The following is a 12,869-nucleotide window of genomic DNA, read 5'->3' as shown; positions in this document are numbered from 1 at the left end:
GCCCTCAGTCGGCCTGAATATCAAAGTCTTGGGTCCTGCGTTGGTTGCTGTCTCCTCTTCCATGACGTCAGGTCGTCAGGGGTATAAAACAAGTAGCCGATGCCATTTTCTTTAGTCTTTCTTGCTGCGCGGTGCCCGAAGCAGAAGCAGTTCGCAAGTGCCGGTCGGCCGACACCTGAAATTTTCAAATTCGAGTTTCAGAACCGAAGTCTTCAAATAAAGCTAAGTACCCCTTTGGGGAAACTTTTTCTTGCTCCATACCGATGTCAGTAAAAGTTAATAATTGCATTACTTGTGGGAAGCAAATACCTCATAAGGATTTTCATTTGTACTGTATTCCTTGCCTAGGCCCAGATCATAACATGCCTTGCTGTCAGTTTTGTGCTAGATTTAACCAACGCACTATTAAGCGTCGGTATATCTTTGCTTCAAAATATTTTGGAAACAGATTTAACTACCCAGAAATGTCGTCGGACAGCAATCCGACTACCGGAGTTCACAAAAAAACGCAAAGAAAAGGACAGAGACAGACCGTCGAGGTCCAAAACTGACGACGAAGCTTCTCCTAAGCCAGTCGCCGGTACTCAGTGAGGCGCTTTCGCAGCCCTTGATACCCGCTACTTTCGAGTCGCAGGCCCCTACCGAGACCCATGTGGAGTCCGGCATGCCGCAAGATTCTCAAAGTATTGTACCTGTGGATGTCTCTCCCTCGGATGGGTCTGGAGCCGCAGAGCAGGCACCGGCTTCTGAGGGTGCCTTCAGGCCTCAGCATTTCTATATAAAACCGACGCCAGCTTCAAAGACAAAAGCAACTTCTAAGGCCAAAAAACCGACGCATGAGCCACATGCTCAGGCCTCTATTCCCAAAAAAGCAGATGATCAAAATGGCTGAAGACTTAATTATCTTGATCAGGGGTTCCCAACCCCCCCCCCCCCCCAATAAGAGGCCTAGGCAAGACACTGATTATGAATCTTCAGATCAGGTTTCTATTTCTTCTGATTCCTCTTCTGATCAGGAATTTTCTATACCACCCTATGAGGATTCAGATGCAGAGGAATCCATCCCATCTGCATCTCCTCCAGAAGATTATTCCTTTGGAGAAACTTTGCATACTTTGATGGAACATTTTCATTGGGAGAGTCAAGATTTCTCAGAATCAAAAAAGAGGCTTAGGGATTTCCTCCTTCTTCCTCAGTATAGGCCTTTGGCCATACCTCCTGTATTAGACATTGTTGATGATGTGTTTTCGGAATCAAGCACGACTACAGATTCCCTAGCTCCGGCTCCTAGCAAGCCAGACAGATATTACAGGGTTCCTGACTCACACAACTTTTTATTCAAAAACCCTGCTGCTGACCCTGAAACTATCTCACAGGGTCCCAAAGGTGTAAAGGCCTCAACAGCTAAGAATCCTACCCCCTCTGATAGAGATTCCAGGGCACTGGAGAGATGGGAAAAGAAGGTTTATACGTCTGCAACCTTGGCAATTAGGGCCTTAAGCTGCCAGTTGCGTATGCTTAAATACCAACAGCATGTTATGGGATCATTGAAACAGAAAATGATGTTGATTTCTGAATGTGTGGAAAATAAAGAATTACAGGAATTATTGCATGCAGCAGAACAGGTTGGAAAGCATATTTTGCAATGTGGTTTTGATTCCTTGGAGGCCTCCTGCAGGGCCGCAGTTACTGGATCTGTGATTAGAAGGCATGCCTGGCTCAAGGAGCAAAATTTGCCTGATCATGTTAAAGCTAAATTGTTGGATGCATTTTTACAGCATGATACTCTGTTTGGTAATGAGGCAGAAGAGGTTTTAAAGAAAATGGAAGACAAAGCTAAGTCTATGCAAACTGTAAAAGACTTCTTACAATTGCAGCCACCAAGATTCAGTAGACACTGGCCTACAAAAAATTAGTCCTTTCCTGTGTCCGACAGAGCTTCATGGGGCAAATCCAGGCGCTCAAAAGGCTCTAGATACCAATCACAAGATTCTTACAGGTCAAAGCAATGGGGTGCCTCTACCTCCAAATCTGGAGGAAATAAAGCACAACCGTACAGTAAACAGTCTCAATGACTTCCCTCTGCCATCACCAAGCACTTATCTTTTGGCAGCCCCCTTAGGGGGAAAACTAGCACTTCATGTTCAAAATTGGCAGTTAATAACCCAGGACAAGTGGGTATTAAACATAGTATCCCAGGGATACAGATTTCATTTCCATACCTTGCCAATTCCAAACAGTTGGCCAGATCTGCCACAAAATCAATGGGCAGAGGCACAGAAACTAGTTACGTCCCTCATGGATATGGGGGCTATTCAGCCAGTACCAGAACAGGAAAAAGGACAAGGGTTTTACTCAAGACTGTTCTTGGTACCCAGAAAAGACAATGCCTGGCGTCCAATACTGGATTTATCAATTTTGAACACATTCTTGGACATACCAAAATTCAAAATGCTAACTTTGCAGCAGCTTCTGCCCATGCTGGGCAAGAACACTTGGCTAGTGACCCTAGACTTGAAAGAGGCATACCTGCATATCCCAATAAGGGAATTGTGCAGAAGATACCGCCACTTCTTGGCTGGTTTTATGCATTACCAATTCTCTGCACTGCCCTTTGGCTTGTCTACTGCGCCCAGGGTCTTTACAAAGTGCCTGGCACCAGTAATTGCATTTTGCAGGCAAAGAAGTATACAAATCTATCCTTACTTGGATGACTGTCTCATTCAAGCAGAAAACAAGGACATTCTTCTTCAGCATCTGGCGTTTGTGAAAAGGCTTCTAACATGCCTAGGGTACACAGTAAACGAAAATAAATCACAACTGGTACCTGATTACATTCCTGGGTGCAAGCTTGAATACAACTGCCCAGATGGCTTATCTTACGCCAGACAAACAAAGGCAACAGATTATTTACTTCAAACAGACGGCAGCAAAAATCCAGTTATCTGCAAGACAAATTCTGCAGGCTTTGGGGTTCATGGCATCCTGCATTCTACTGATTCCGTATGCAAGACTGCATATGAGGAAACTACAGTGGTACCTAAAAAGTTTATGGAGTCAACATTGTCACAGTCTGGAAACAATTATTCCTCTCATTCCCTGCCTACAACAGGAGTTTCTTTGGTGGGCAGAGACATGTCACCAGAACATGGGACGGTCTTTCACTCTACCCCCTGCCAACCAAACCCTAACTACAGACGCATCAGACTATGCTTGGGGGGCCCACCTGGCGGGGCGATGCATTCGGGGCATATGGAGCCCAAAACAAATGCATCTGCATATTAACCAGAAAGAGATGTTAGCTGTTCAGAATGCCCTGACAGCCTTCGAGGACTTACGTCATCCAGTACAACTACTGATAAAGACGGACAACACCACGGTTATGTGGTACATAAACAAGCAGGGGGGCACACATTCCTACCCCCATTTGCAGACTAGCCATGGCGTTGTGGGACACATCCTTGACTTACCAAGTACATCTTCAAGCTCAGTTCCTACCAGAAAAACAAAATACTCTGGCAGACGACCTAAGCAGAAATCTTATGGATCCTCACGAGTGGAAACTGGATTCACAAGTCTTCAGCATTATAACAAAGAAATGGGGGAGCCCGGACATATATCTTATTGCCTCTCCCCAGAATTATCAACTGGACAAATTCTGCACAAGGACTTATCACAGACAAGCATGGAGAATGGATGCCCTATCCTTCAGTTGGAAAAACCTATCAGTCTACGCCTTTCCTCCTCTGCCTCTTCTTCCCAAGGTCCTACTAAAGGTCAGACAGGAAAAACCAAAAATGATTCTAATTGCCCCGGACTGGCCTCGCCAGCACTGGTACCCAATCCTAAGGAATATGTCTCAACTCCTTCCTTGGTACTTGCCTCAAATACCTCATCTACTGTCTCAGCAGAACAATCGAATTCTGCACAATCAGCTCCAAACTCTGAACCTGGCAGCATGGTTGATCATGTAGTTATTCAAACAACACCTCTCAATAAATCTGTGATAGATGTCATTTTGTAAGCCAGAAGGCCTAGTACTAGAAAATCTTATGCTGATAAATGGAAGAGATTCTGTGCTTGGAACCAAGCACAAGGAACTGACACAGCAAAGCCAAATATTCCTCAAATTTTACAATACTTGACTGAGATGCTTGACAAGGGCCCATCTTTTTCATCAATAAAAGTCCATGCCTCTGCCATCTTGGCTCATTACAACACAGAGCTGCCCATCTTTTCTCATCCTCTACTAAAACAGTATCTTAGAGGGGCCCAAAATTTAAGGCCTTCCAGATCATCACCAATTCCTGCATGGGACCTCAATTTTGTGTTGGAAAAGCTCACCCTGCCTCCATTTGAACCAGCAGCTACTGCAGATATAAAGTTTTTATCCTGGAAAACAGCTTTCTTTCTGGCAATCACTTCAGCAAGAAGGGTTTCAGAACTACAGGCCTTCATGGCTTTGGAGCCTTTCATTATATTTTACCCAGACAGGGTGTCCCTCAGGACCAATCCTTCCTTTATGCCTAAGGTGGTATCCAGTGTGGCTCTTAACCAAACTATTCACCTGCCAACTTTTTACCCAAATCCGCAGAACAAGGGGGAGCAGATTCTGCATTCCTTGGATGTACACAGACAACTAAGATTCTACTTAAACAGGACCAAATCTCTAAGAAAGTCTCAGCAGCTACTGGTGGCATTTGCTGGAGGATCAGAGGGAAAGGCTATTTCAAAGCTAAACCACTGCATTCGTTTCTGCTATTTGCATCATGGTAAACCGGTGCCCAAGGGCATTATGTCACATTCCACCAGGGCTGCATCTACCTCAGCAGCTTTTCTCAGAGGGGCGCCAACCAAAGACATTCTAGAAGCTGCTACTTGGAGTTCTGTTCATACTTTTACAAAGCATTATCTTTTGCCTCTCTTCTCTAAGTCCAGGGCAGGCTTTGCCACTGCAGTTCTGCAGGGCCTTATAGCTGCTCTTAATGCTATTTAGTTCCAGCCTCCCATCCATAGCTTTGGGATTCTACCCAAATGTAATGACTGCAACAGTGAAACATGAAGAACACAGTGCAGTTGTGTACACTTACCATAAATGTAGATGTTCGAGTATATTCACTGTTGCAGTCTGGGTTACCCACCTGCCATTCCCCCTTTATTCTACAGCTTCTCTTTCCTTCACTATATTCTACAGCCTTTGTGGTGTATTTGCTTTTAGATGAAGGTAAAGTTTATGTTGTGACAATTGCATGTATAAATAATTATATTTATTTATATATATATATATATATATATATATATATATATTTTTTTTTTTTTTGCTCCCCATTTGGGGGGCACCTGACATCTGGGGCAAGGAAAACTAAAGAAAATGGCGTCTGCTGCCTGTTTTATACCCTTGACGACCTGACGTCATGGAAGAGGAGACAGCAACCGACGCAGGACCCAAGATTTTGATATTCAGGCCGAGTGAGGGCAACCTGCCAGCAGATTACCCAAATGTAATGACTGCAACAGTGAATACACTCGAACATCTACATTTATGGTAAGTGTGCACAACTGTACTTTCTGTATCATGTCGTAGCACCCACTTGCTTCAGACTGTAAAAATTGAAATTGCTAGTGTACAGTGAAAATAGCAGGAGATCAAGTACCAAGTCCTGACAGACACCATCGGGAAGTAAGACAGATAAGGTGAAGGAGGACTTTAGAAGAACTTTCCACGAACAATCTGTAAAATAACTTTGAAGTAATTATAGCACTTATCGACATTGCTCAGACTGTGTGAATAAGACCATTTGGTGGTTTATTTATTTAAACTCAAGTTAAAAGAACATCACTAACTTGGAGCTCCTGCAGATCCAGATCACCCTTAATAAATCTAATTATAATTCATAGGTAGCAACACATCCCCATCGGTTTCCCCCAGTAATCATGGAAGTTATGTTAATACCACTGAAGGGTTAAGCATAAAAACAAATACCTACTTAATAGGCGACTTCAATTACCCAAGCATTGACTGACACACACCTCTAAAAATGGATACGCACAACATTTACTAATCTTATATATTACTAATGCACTGGTGTAAGTTGTAAAAATACCCACTAGAGGCTCTAATATCCTTGACTTCGTCCCTACCAACATGGCCCCCCCCCCCCTCTTTACCTCACCATGCATCTCCTCATTCCTGCTTGAGTCTCAACACAAATCAGCTTAATGGTACCAACCCATCACCAAATGCAACCATCTGTAAGGACTTCGGGCAAATATACTTCAACTTGTAAAAGACCTGTGCAAAATTCACAACACTTGCCAGTAAATGGACCCAACTGAGAGGGCTGCCAGATTAGCCTGTGGTTTTTACCAACATCTAAACAGCTGCATAGAAAAGGGGTCCAAATGGAGAGATGATAAAATCAGCAAAAGGAGAGAAGTATTGCTGGAATTAAATTCATCCTCAAGTCTTGGTGAGTACCTTCATGAGTTGGACCCCGTTTTTCACAAAATCTCACCAAGACAACACTGATATGTAGACTGTATTTCGTATAGCATATATCATAGAAACAGGTTACAGAATAAAGAAGATAGCTGGGTGTACAAGTCCCAGGATAAAAAAGTGCCTAATCCTGGTAGGTGCACTGGTACCAGGACTGGAAAAAATGACAGTGTAGAATCCTCAAGACATGGAAATATTCCTACAATGGGGTTAGGCCAGGCCCAAGGGGAGGATGGCTCCCCTGTTGTAGAAGGAAGTAGTAGTCCACAAAAATTACAAAATCTGATAGGCCAAAAAAAAGCCATGCAGACAATAGAGTGGACTATTGAGGATGAGAAAGAAATAATGTATTGTTACTATTATGCAATAAGTGCAAAATTTCCAGACAAAAGATATACAAAAAGATTGAGAGAAATTGGAAGAAAGAAAAATACTTCGACAAGAAAAACTGTCAGAAGCTTCAAACAAAAATTGTATTCGTTAATATAACGGATCCATGAAAAACATTGTATAGACCAAGAAACTTTGTGCTGTTTGAAAACGAAGTGAATGGGTTAGTGCGAAAATCTAAGGAGCAAAATTTAGAGATATTTGAACAGTATAAAAAGAAATATGGGAAAGAAAGGTCTGATATGGTGCAATAATTATGCAAAGGAGAAAGCCAAATTAATCAACATATAAAAGGCAGCCCCAAAGATATTCAAAGAGAAATACAAGCAAAGGCATCCTGATATGGAAAATTTCACAATAAAAAAATAAGATCCCAAAGAAGGAATGTAGAACAGTAGATTAGTCAAGTAGAAGTTCAAAAAATAAAAACTGAAGTTGAAAGGATAATAGTAACTGTTACTAGCATGATTATTAGCTTGAATAAAAAGCTGCAAGAATGATGTGAAGTATAAAGGGTTAATTTAGGAATAGTATAAATTGCTGAAAAATAGTAGTAAGTGTGCTGGCATAGCTTAATTAGATATTGGCATCCATGTACAGGAGTATGTTATTGAGAAACAAAGTCTGTAAAAATAACTGCACAGATGGCAGCTGGAAGGACATCACCGAAGTAAAAGATGTAACATCAGGCAAGATAAAGTTGGAACATCAAGTTTCAAATAGTGCTGGAACATCAAGTTTCAGATAATGCAAGACTGAGTTTCCATGGATCATCAAGCTACAAAGAACCAAGGACAAGGGAACAAAGGAAAACTGTCATAAACAAGCTTTCGGAATTTGCCATAGAGAGCTGGCAGCATCTGTGTTGCATGCTTGTAGATCCAAAAGGAAAATGTAATAGTAAAAAAGCGTATTAATTGAAGCAGTTGTCTCTGTGTATTTATTGTACTCAGTACAATACAGTAGTAAGACTAGTTGGTCACAGTAAATAGTTAAATATACTTTGGTATGCATGCATGTAAATAAAAAGTAACAGCAAGAATCCAACAGAAGGCGTCATATAATTCTTAAATGGCGAGCCACAGTTGACGGACCAAATGGTTTCTTATTGTGACAACTATGGCTTCTTTTTCATTTTATTCAGTACGTCCAGTTGCACTGCAAATGTTTGCCTCCTTCTCTTGCACAGTATCCAGTAGCACAACAGTGCATCTCTGCAGATTCCACAGATCCTGTACATTCACACAACTGAATCTGCCAGCTGTGTTTGACCACCTTTTGGGAGAATCAATGAGGGACTTTCCATGCTTTCTCGAGGGAACACTGCAGGGGTGGCTCGTGCTATAGGACTGCAGTCCTCCCACCTGTAAAAAGAAAAGAAAAAAAAACGGCAAACATAAAATCAAAACAGAAAAAAAAAAATTCACGAAAAAAAACACTCCACGCATGCTCACAGTACAGACTTCTGGGTTGCAGGGCAGAGATGCCTTTCTCCCTTATCCAGACTGCCTGTTAGACAGTCTGGATAAGGGAAATAGGCATCTCTGCCCTGCAGCCTAGAAGTCTGTGTGGTTGACGTCACCGGCACACAGAGAAGACTGGACTGCATCACCCACAGGCTGGAGCCTTCAGCCTATCACAGGAAACAGAAACCAGCCACCAGCCAAACCGGAAACCAAAAGTAAGCTGCGTGTGGAAAGCAGCCATGAGTGAAGCTGTACGTTGGACAGAGCGGTAAGTGTAAATGTTAAGTTGTCTATCTCGCCTTCATTCTTACTGGTTGGGTTCGGAGCCGATCCTCGGCTCTGACTCGGCCATCTTCAAAAGCTCGAGAGCTGCTTACTGGCTTGAGGCCCTCTATATCCCATGATGCCTGGCGCTAGCTACCCAGATCTCGTTTGCCGCTTCTGCTACGAGGTTGTTCTATTGGCTCAGGTCGTATAAAACTTTATTATCTTTTTTCTTATTATAAAAACTGTTAGTTTTAATGTAGAATTAGTCATTTAGTTAAAACTGTTGTATTGTAGCTAGTCTATACCTAATCCTTGTTACTCCTCCTCAGAAACTCGTTTTAGTTAGAGAGTTTCCTCTCCCCCCTTCTCTCCCCTTCCCTCAGAAAGGTTTTCCGTTTAAGTTAGAGGATAACCTTTTTTCTCTATCTCTTTAAAAAAAAAATCCTTTATTATCACTGTTAGTTGTTTTAGTGATAGTTAATTATAGTTTTTGTTTGTAGTAGTGCAAGTATATACATTGCTTGTAGTTTTTGGTTGTGGTAACTGTAGTGTGTACTTTTTAGTGGTTAGTTACCTAAACTTTTCTGAGTGTGTTCCTTGTTCCTTGGTTTTTCCTTCAGGATGTCCAAGGATCCTAAGCCGTCCGGATTCAAGAAGTGTGACTCATGCTGTCAGAAGATGTCTCTGACAGATGGTCATACTTCTTGTGTTTATTGTCTGGGTGCCGTGCACCTGCAGGTCTCTTGCTCCATTTGCCATGTTTTCAGTCCAAGAATCCTGCAGGAGTGCAAAAACAAGCTGATCCTGAGGGGTTTGCTTAAGCCCTAAGATTCACCGGGAGCTGTCGTTGGGTGAAACTATACCATCCATTTCGGCTCTGGCTGGAACTGATGTTCCTCCCTCCCAGTTGGCTTTGACACGTTCCTCGGAGCCGTCTGAGAGTCGAAAAAGATCCAGGTCTCCTTCTCTGGAGTCGATACGTTTGGCTCCGAGATCACCTCTGCTCCAGTCGGAGCGTAGTCATCGCTCATCCCACTCTTCTTGGTCCTCAAGGCTTTCGGACCATGACTTGGAAAGAGTGGTCAGTAGGCTGTTAAAATCGTAGGCCCTAGCCAAAATGTTGTCCAGCCCCCCTCATCAGCTGTCTGCTCCGTCCACGTCTGTATATATTCCTCCTCCGACTCATCCTTTGAGCTCGGAGCTGGAGTTCGTTGGGGTTCGAGTCATGGAACCGTCGGGTCCGATACCTTCTACTTCGGTTCCGTCATTGGCTCCGATCCCTTCTATGGTACCGTCCCTGGAGGGGTCTGGGCGCTGGGACTCTCTCGTCAGCTCCGAGGGGGCGACTGGCATCGGACCCTTGTCCGACCCTGCTCTCCCCCTCGGGGCTTCGGCTCAGGTAAGCTCAGCTCCCACATCTGCCTCGGAGCCGTCCCCCTCGGTGCAGGGAGGGATTCTGTTTTCTTCGGAACCGGAGCCCTCTGTGCGTCTGGGCAGGGATGCCTTCGAGGTGATGAGGAGTGTACTGGCCCCGAGTCAGTCCCAAGATCAACCCCATTGGCTCCTCCCCCTAGGGTGCCAGTGTCAGCCTCTGCCCCTCTTCCAGATCCAGTGCTCCAGGACACCCCTTTGGGTGTATCTTCCTCTTCCGAGACCTCCCCTGATCATTCAGAGGAGCCACCCCGTAAGAGGAAATGCAAGAGGAAGCATGTTGACTCCCCTGAGTCTATCACATCAGATACTGACTTAGAGGATTCGCAAGGGTCCCCAAGATCCCCCTCTGAAAATGTCTCCTTCTCAGACATCCTTGCGATGCTTAGGCAGAGGGGGAACTGGACTGCCCTAAGCCGTTACGAGGATGAGTTGGTATTTCTGGACACGTTTGGATCCCGACCTTCCACCTCCTAGGTGTCTCCGCCTTTCGATCCACTGATGTCTGTGGTGGCTCGGAAGGTGAGGTCAGCTCCAGACTCAGTGGAACCGACCCCCAGAAGACCTGCCAAATTCATTACTGCACCACAGGACAAGCAGGTTTTGACTAAAGGTGTCCCCGTTGATGCCATGGTGGTAACGGTGGCCACAAAGAAGGAGTTGGCAGAAATTTCATCATCTGTCCATCCTCCTAACAAGGAGTCCAGGAGGATGGACAGATATGGGAAGCAGATGTTCTCTTCAGCGACCTTTTCCATGAGGTCCCTGAATTATTTGTGCCACTTTACCCGTCTTCAAAGGGATCTCCTTAAAGAGCTTGGAGATACCCTTCAAGATCCATCAGCTGAGGGGGCCCAGGCTAAAGCAGCCTCCCAGGTGGTGACTCTTAATTCAGTGGTAAACTCCTCCATGAGGCTCATTTTGTATGCAGCCGATGGTGCGAGTAGAGCCGCAGGCACAGGCGTTGCCCTAAAGAGACACGCTTGGATGCGGCTATGTAACTTTACAGAACCTTTCAGAGCGTCTTTCACCAACACCCCGTTTGATGGTTCCTCTCTCTTTGGATCACAGGTGAAGGACACCCTTACCAGGTGTGAGCAGGCAGGCAAGACTCTCTTTGCCATAGGAGTCTGTTTTTCCACTCCTTCCAGACCATATCCCAAGGTTCAGAAGAGTGGAAAGAAGTGGTTCCGGAAATCCCAGGGAGCCTTGCCAGACACACGTGGTGAGTTCCCATCCAGGGGCAGAGGAGGGAACAATAATAGATGCCGCCCTCGTGGCAGAGGGGGTCCGCAAAATCAGGGCAGCAGAGAATCCTTCTCTGAGAAGCCCTTCCAGCATCCCTGAAGGGTTGCCCGGCTGCCCACCTCTGGAGGCAGTCGGGGGAAGATTATCGCTGTACCCAAGAGCCTGGCAAGACATAACACAAGATACATGGGTACAGTCAGTTATATCCGGAGGCTACAGAATTCCCTTTGTTCGTACCCCCTTAAGGTCAAACAAGTCCCTTCCAGACGTTCCACCCAATCTAAGGGACCAAGCAGTTCAAGAAGTCTCAAATCTGCTAAGAAAAAGGGCCATCCAGCAAGTCCCAGCAGACCAACAAGGATCCGGAATTTACTTGAGGTTCTTTTTGGTACCAAAAAAGACAGGGGACTGGAGACCCATTCTGGATCTCAGCAGACTGAACAAGTCTGTACAAAGAACGAAGTTTCGGATGGTCACGCTACAGTCCATTTTACCCTTCCTGGGTCAGGACAATTGGATGTGCTCTGTAGATCTTCAGGATGCGTACTACCACATCAAAATGGACAGACACTTCAGAAGGTTCCTTCGCTTCCGGCTGGGAGCCAGCCATTATCAGTTCAGAGCTCTGCCCTTTGGTCTCAACACAGCCTCCAGGGTGTTCACCAAATGTATTGCAGTAGTTACCGCTCACCTGAGACGGCAAGGATTCCAGGTGTTTCCATATCTAGACGACTGGCTCCTCACTGCTACCACCAGGCATCACCTTCTGCGACCCAGGGACTACACTATCGAGACTTGCTCCAGGTTATGCATCACAATAAATTTCAAAAAGTCTGCATTGTCGCCCTGTCAGTCTATCAACTTTATAGGCACAAATTTAAATACCAAAGACATATCAGCGAGCCTTCCACCAGACAGGGTATTAGTGATTCGCCAACATGTGAAGATTTTGTTAGCATGCAAAAGAATTCAAGCCAGGTTTGTCCTCCAAACTCTGGGTCTCATGGCAGCAGCGATCATACTCGTCCCTCTAGCTCATTTTCACATGAGGATTCTTCAGTGGCTTCTTTTCACCCAATGGTCCTTCCAGCAGCTTCCCATGTCTTACATGATTATGATCACACAAGCATGCAAGAAGCACCTTGCGTGGTGGATGGTCTCCACATCAGTGTCCCTCGGCAGACCATTTGTACTCCCCCGTCCAGTTGCTACGGTGACCACGGACGCCTCCCTGATCGGGTGGGCGGGCATTATGAGGGCAGAACAGTACAAGGCACCTGGCAACCTCACGAGTACCATCTGCATATAAACGTCTTGGAGATGAGGGCCGTGCTCTTAGCGTTGCAAGCTCTTCAGGACTCTCTTCCTACCGGGACCATTGCAATTCAAACGGACAATATGTCAGTAGTGTGGTACATCAACAAGCACAGCGGAACCAGGTCCTACCCCCTATATCGAGAAGCACTCAGACTCTGGCAGTGGGCGATCTCTTCCCAACGGTTTCTGATTGCAATGCACATCCCTGGGAGGTCCAACGTCATAGCAGACAGGCTGAGCAGAGCAATTCT

The 12,869-nt window shown here is 45.0% G+C and overlaps 1 protein-coding gene across 2 annotated transcripts in view; it reads left to right on the top strand.

Moving 5' to 3' along the window:
- UPB1 (beta-ureidopropionase 1) overlaps positions 1 to 12,869 on the top strand; it is a 1,115,631-nt gene that overhangs the window by 203,185 nt on the left and 899,577 nt on the right. The window lies entirely within an intron of this gene.

This window comes from Protopterus annectens, chromosome 4.part0, assembly GCF_019279795.1.
Source record: "Protopterus annectens isolate FY-2018-M chromosome 4.part0, PAN1.0, whole genome shotgun sequence".
In the NCBI taxonomy this organism is placed as follows: domain Eukaryota; kingdom Metazoa; phylum Chordata; order Ceratodontiformes; family Protopteridae; genus Protopterus; species Protopterus annectens.
Note: the sequence above shows the minus strand (reverse complement) of the source record. Positions and strands in the feature narration are given on the sequence as shown.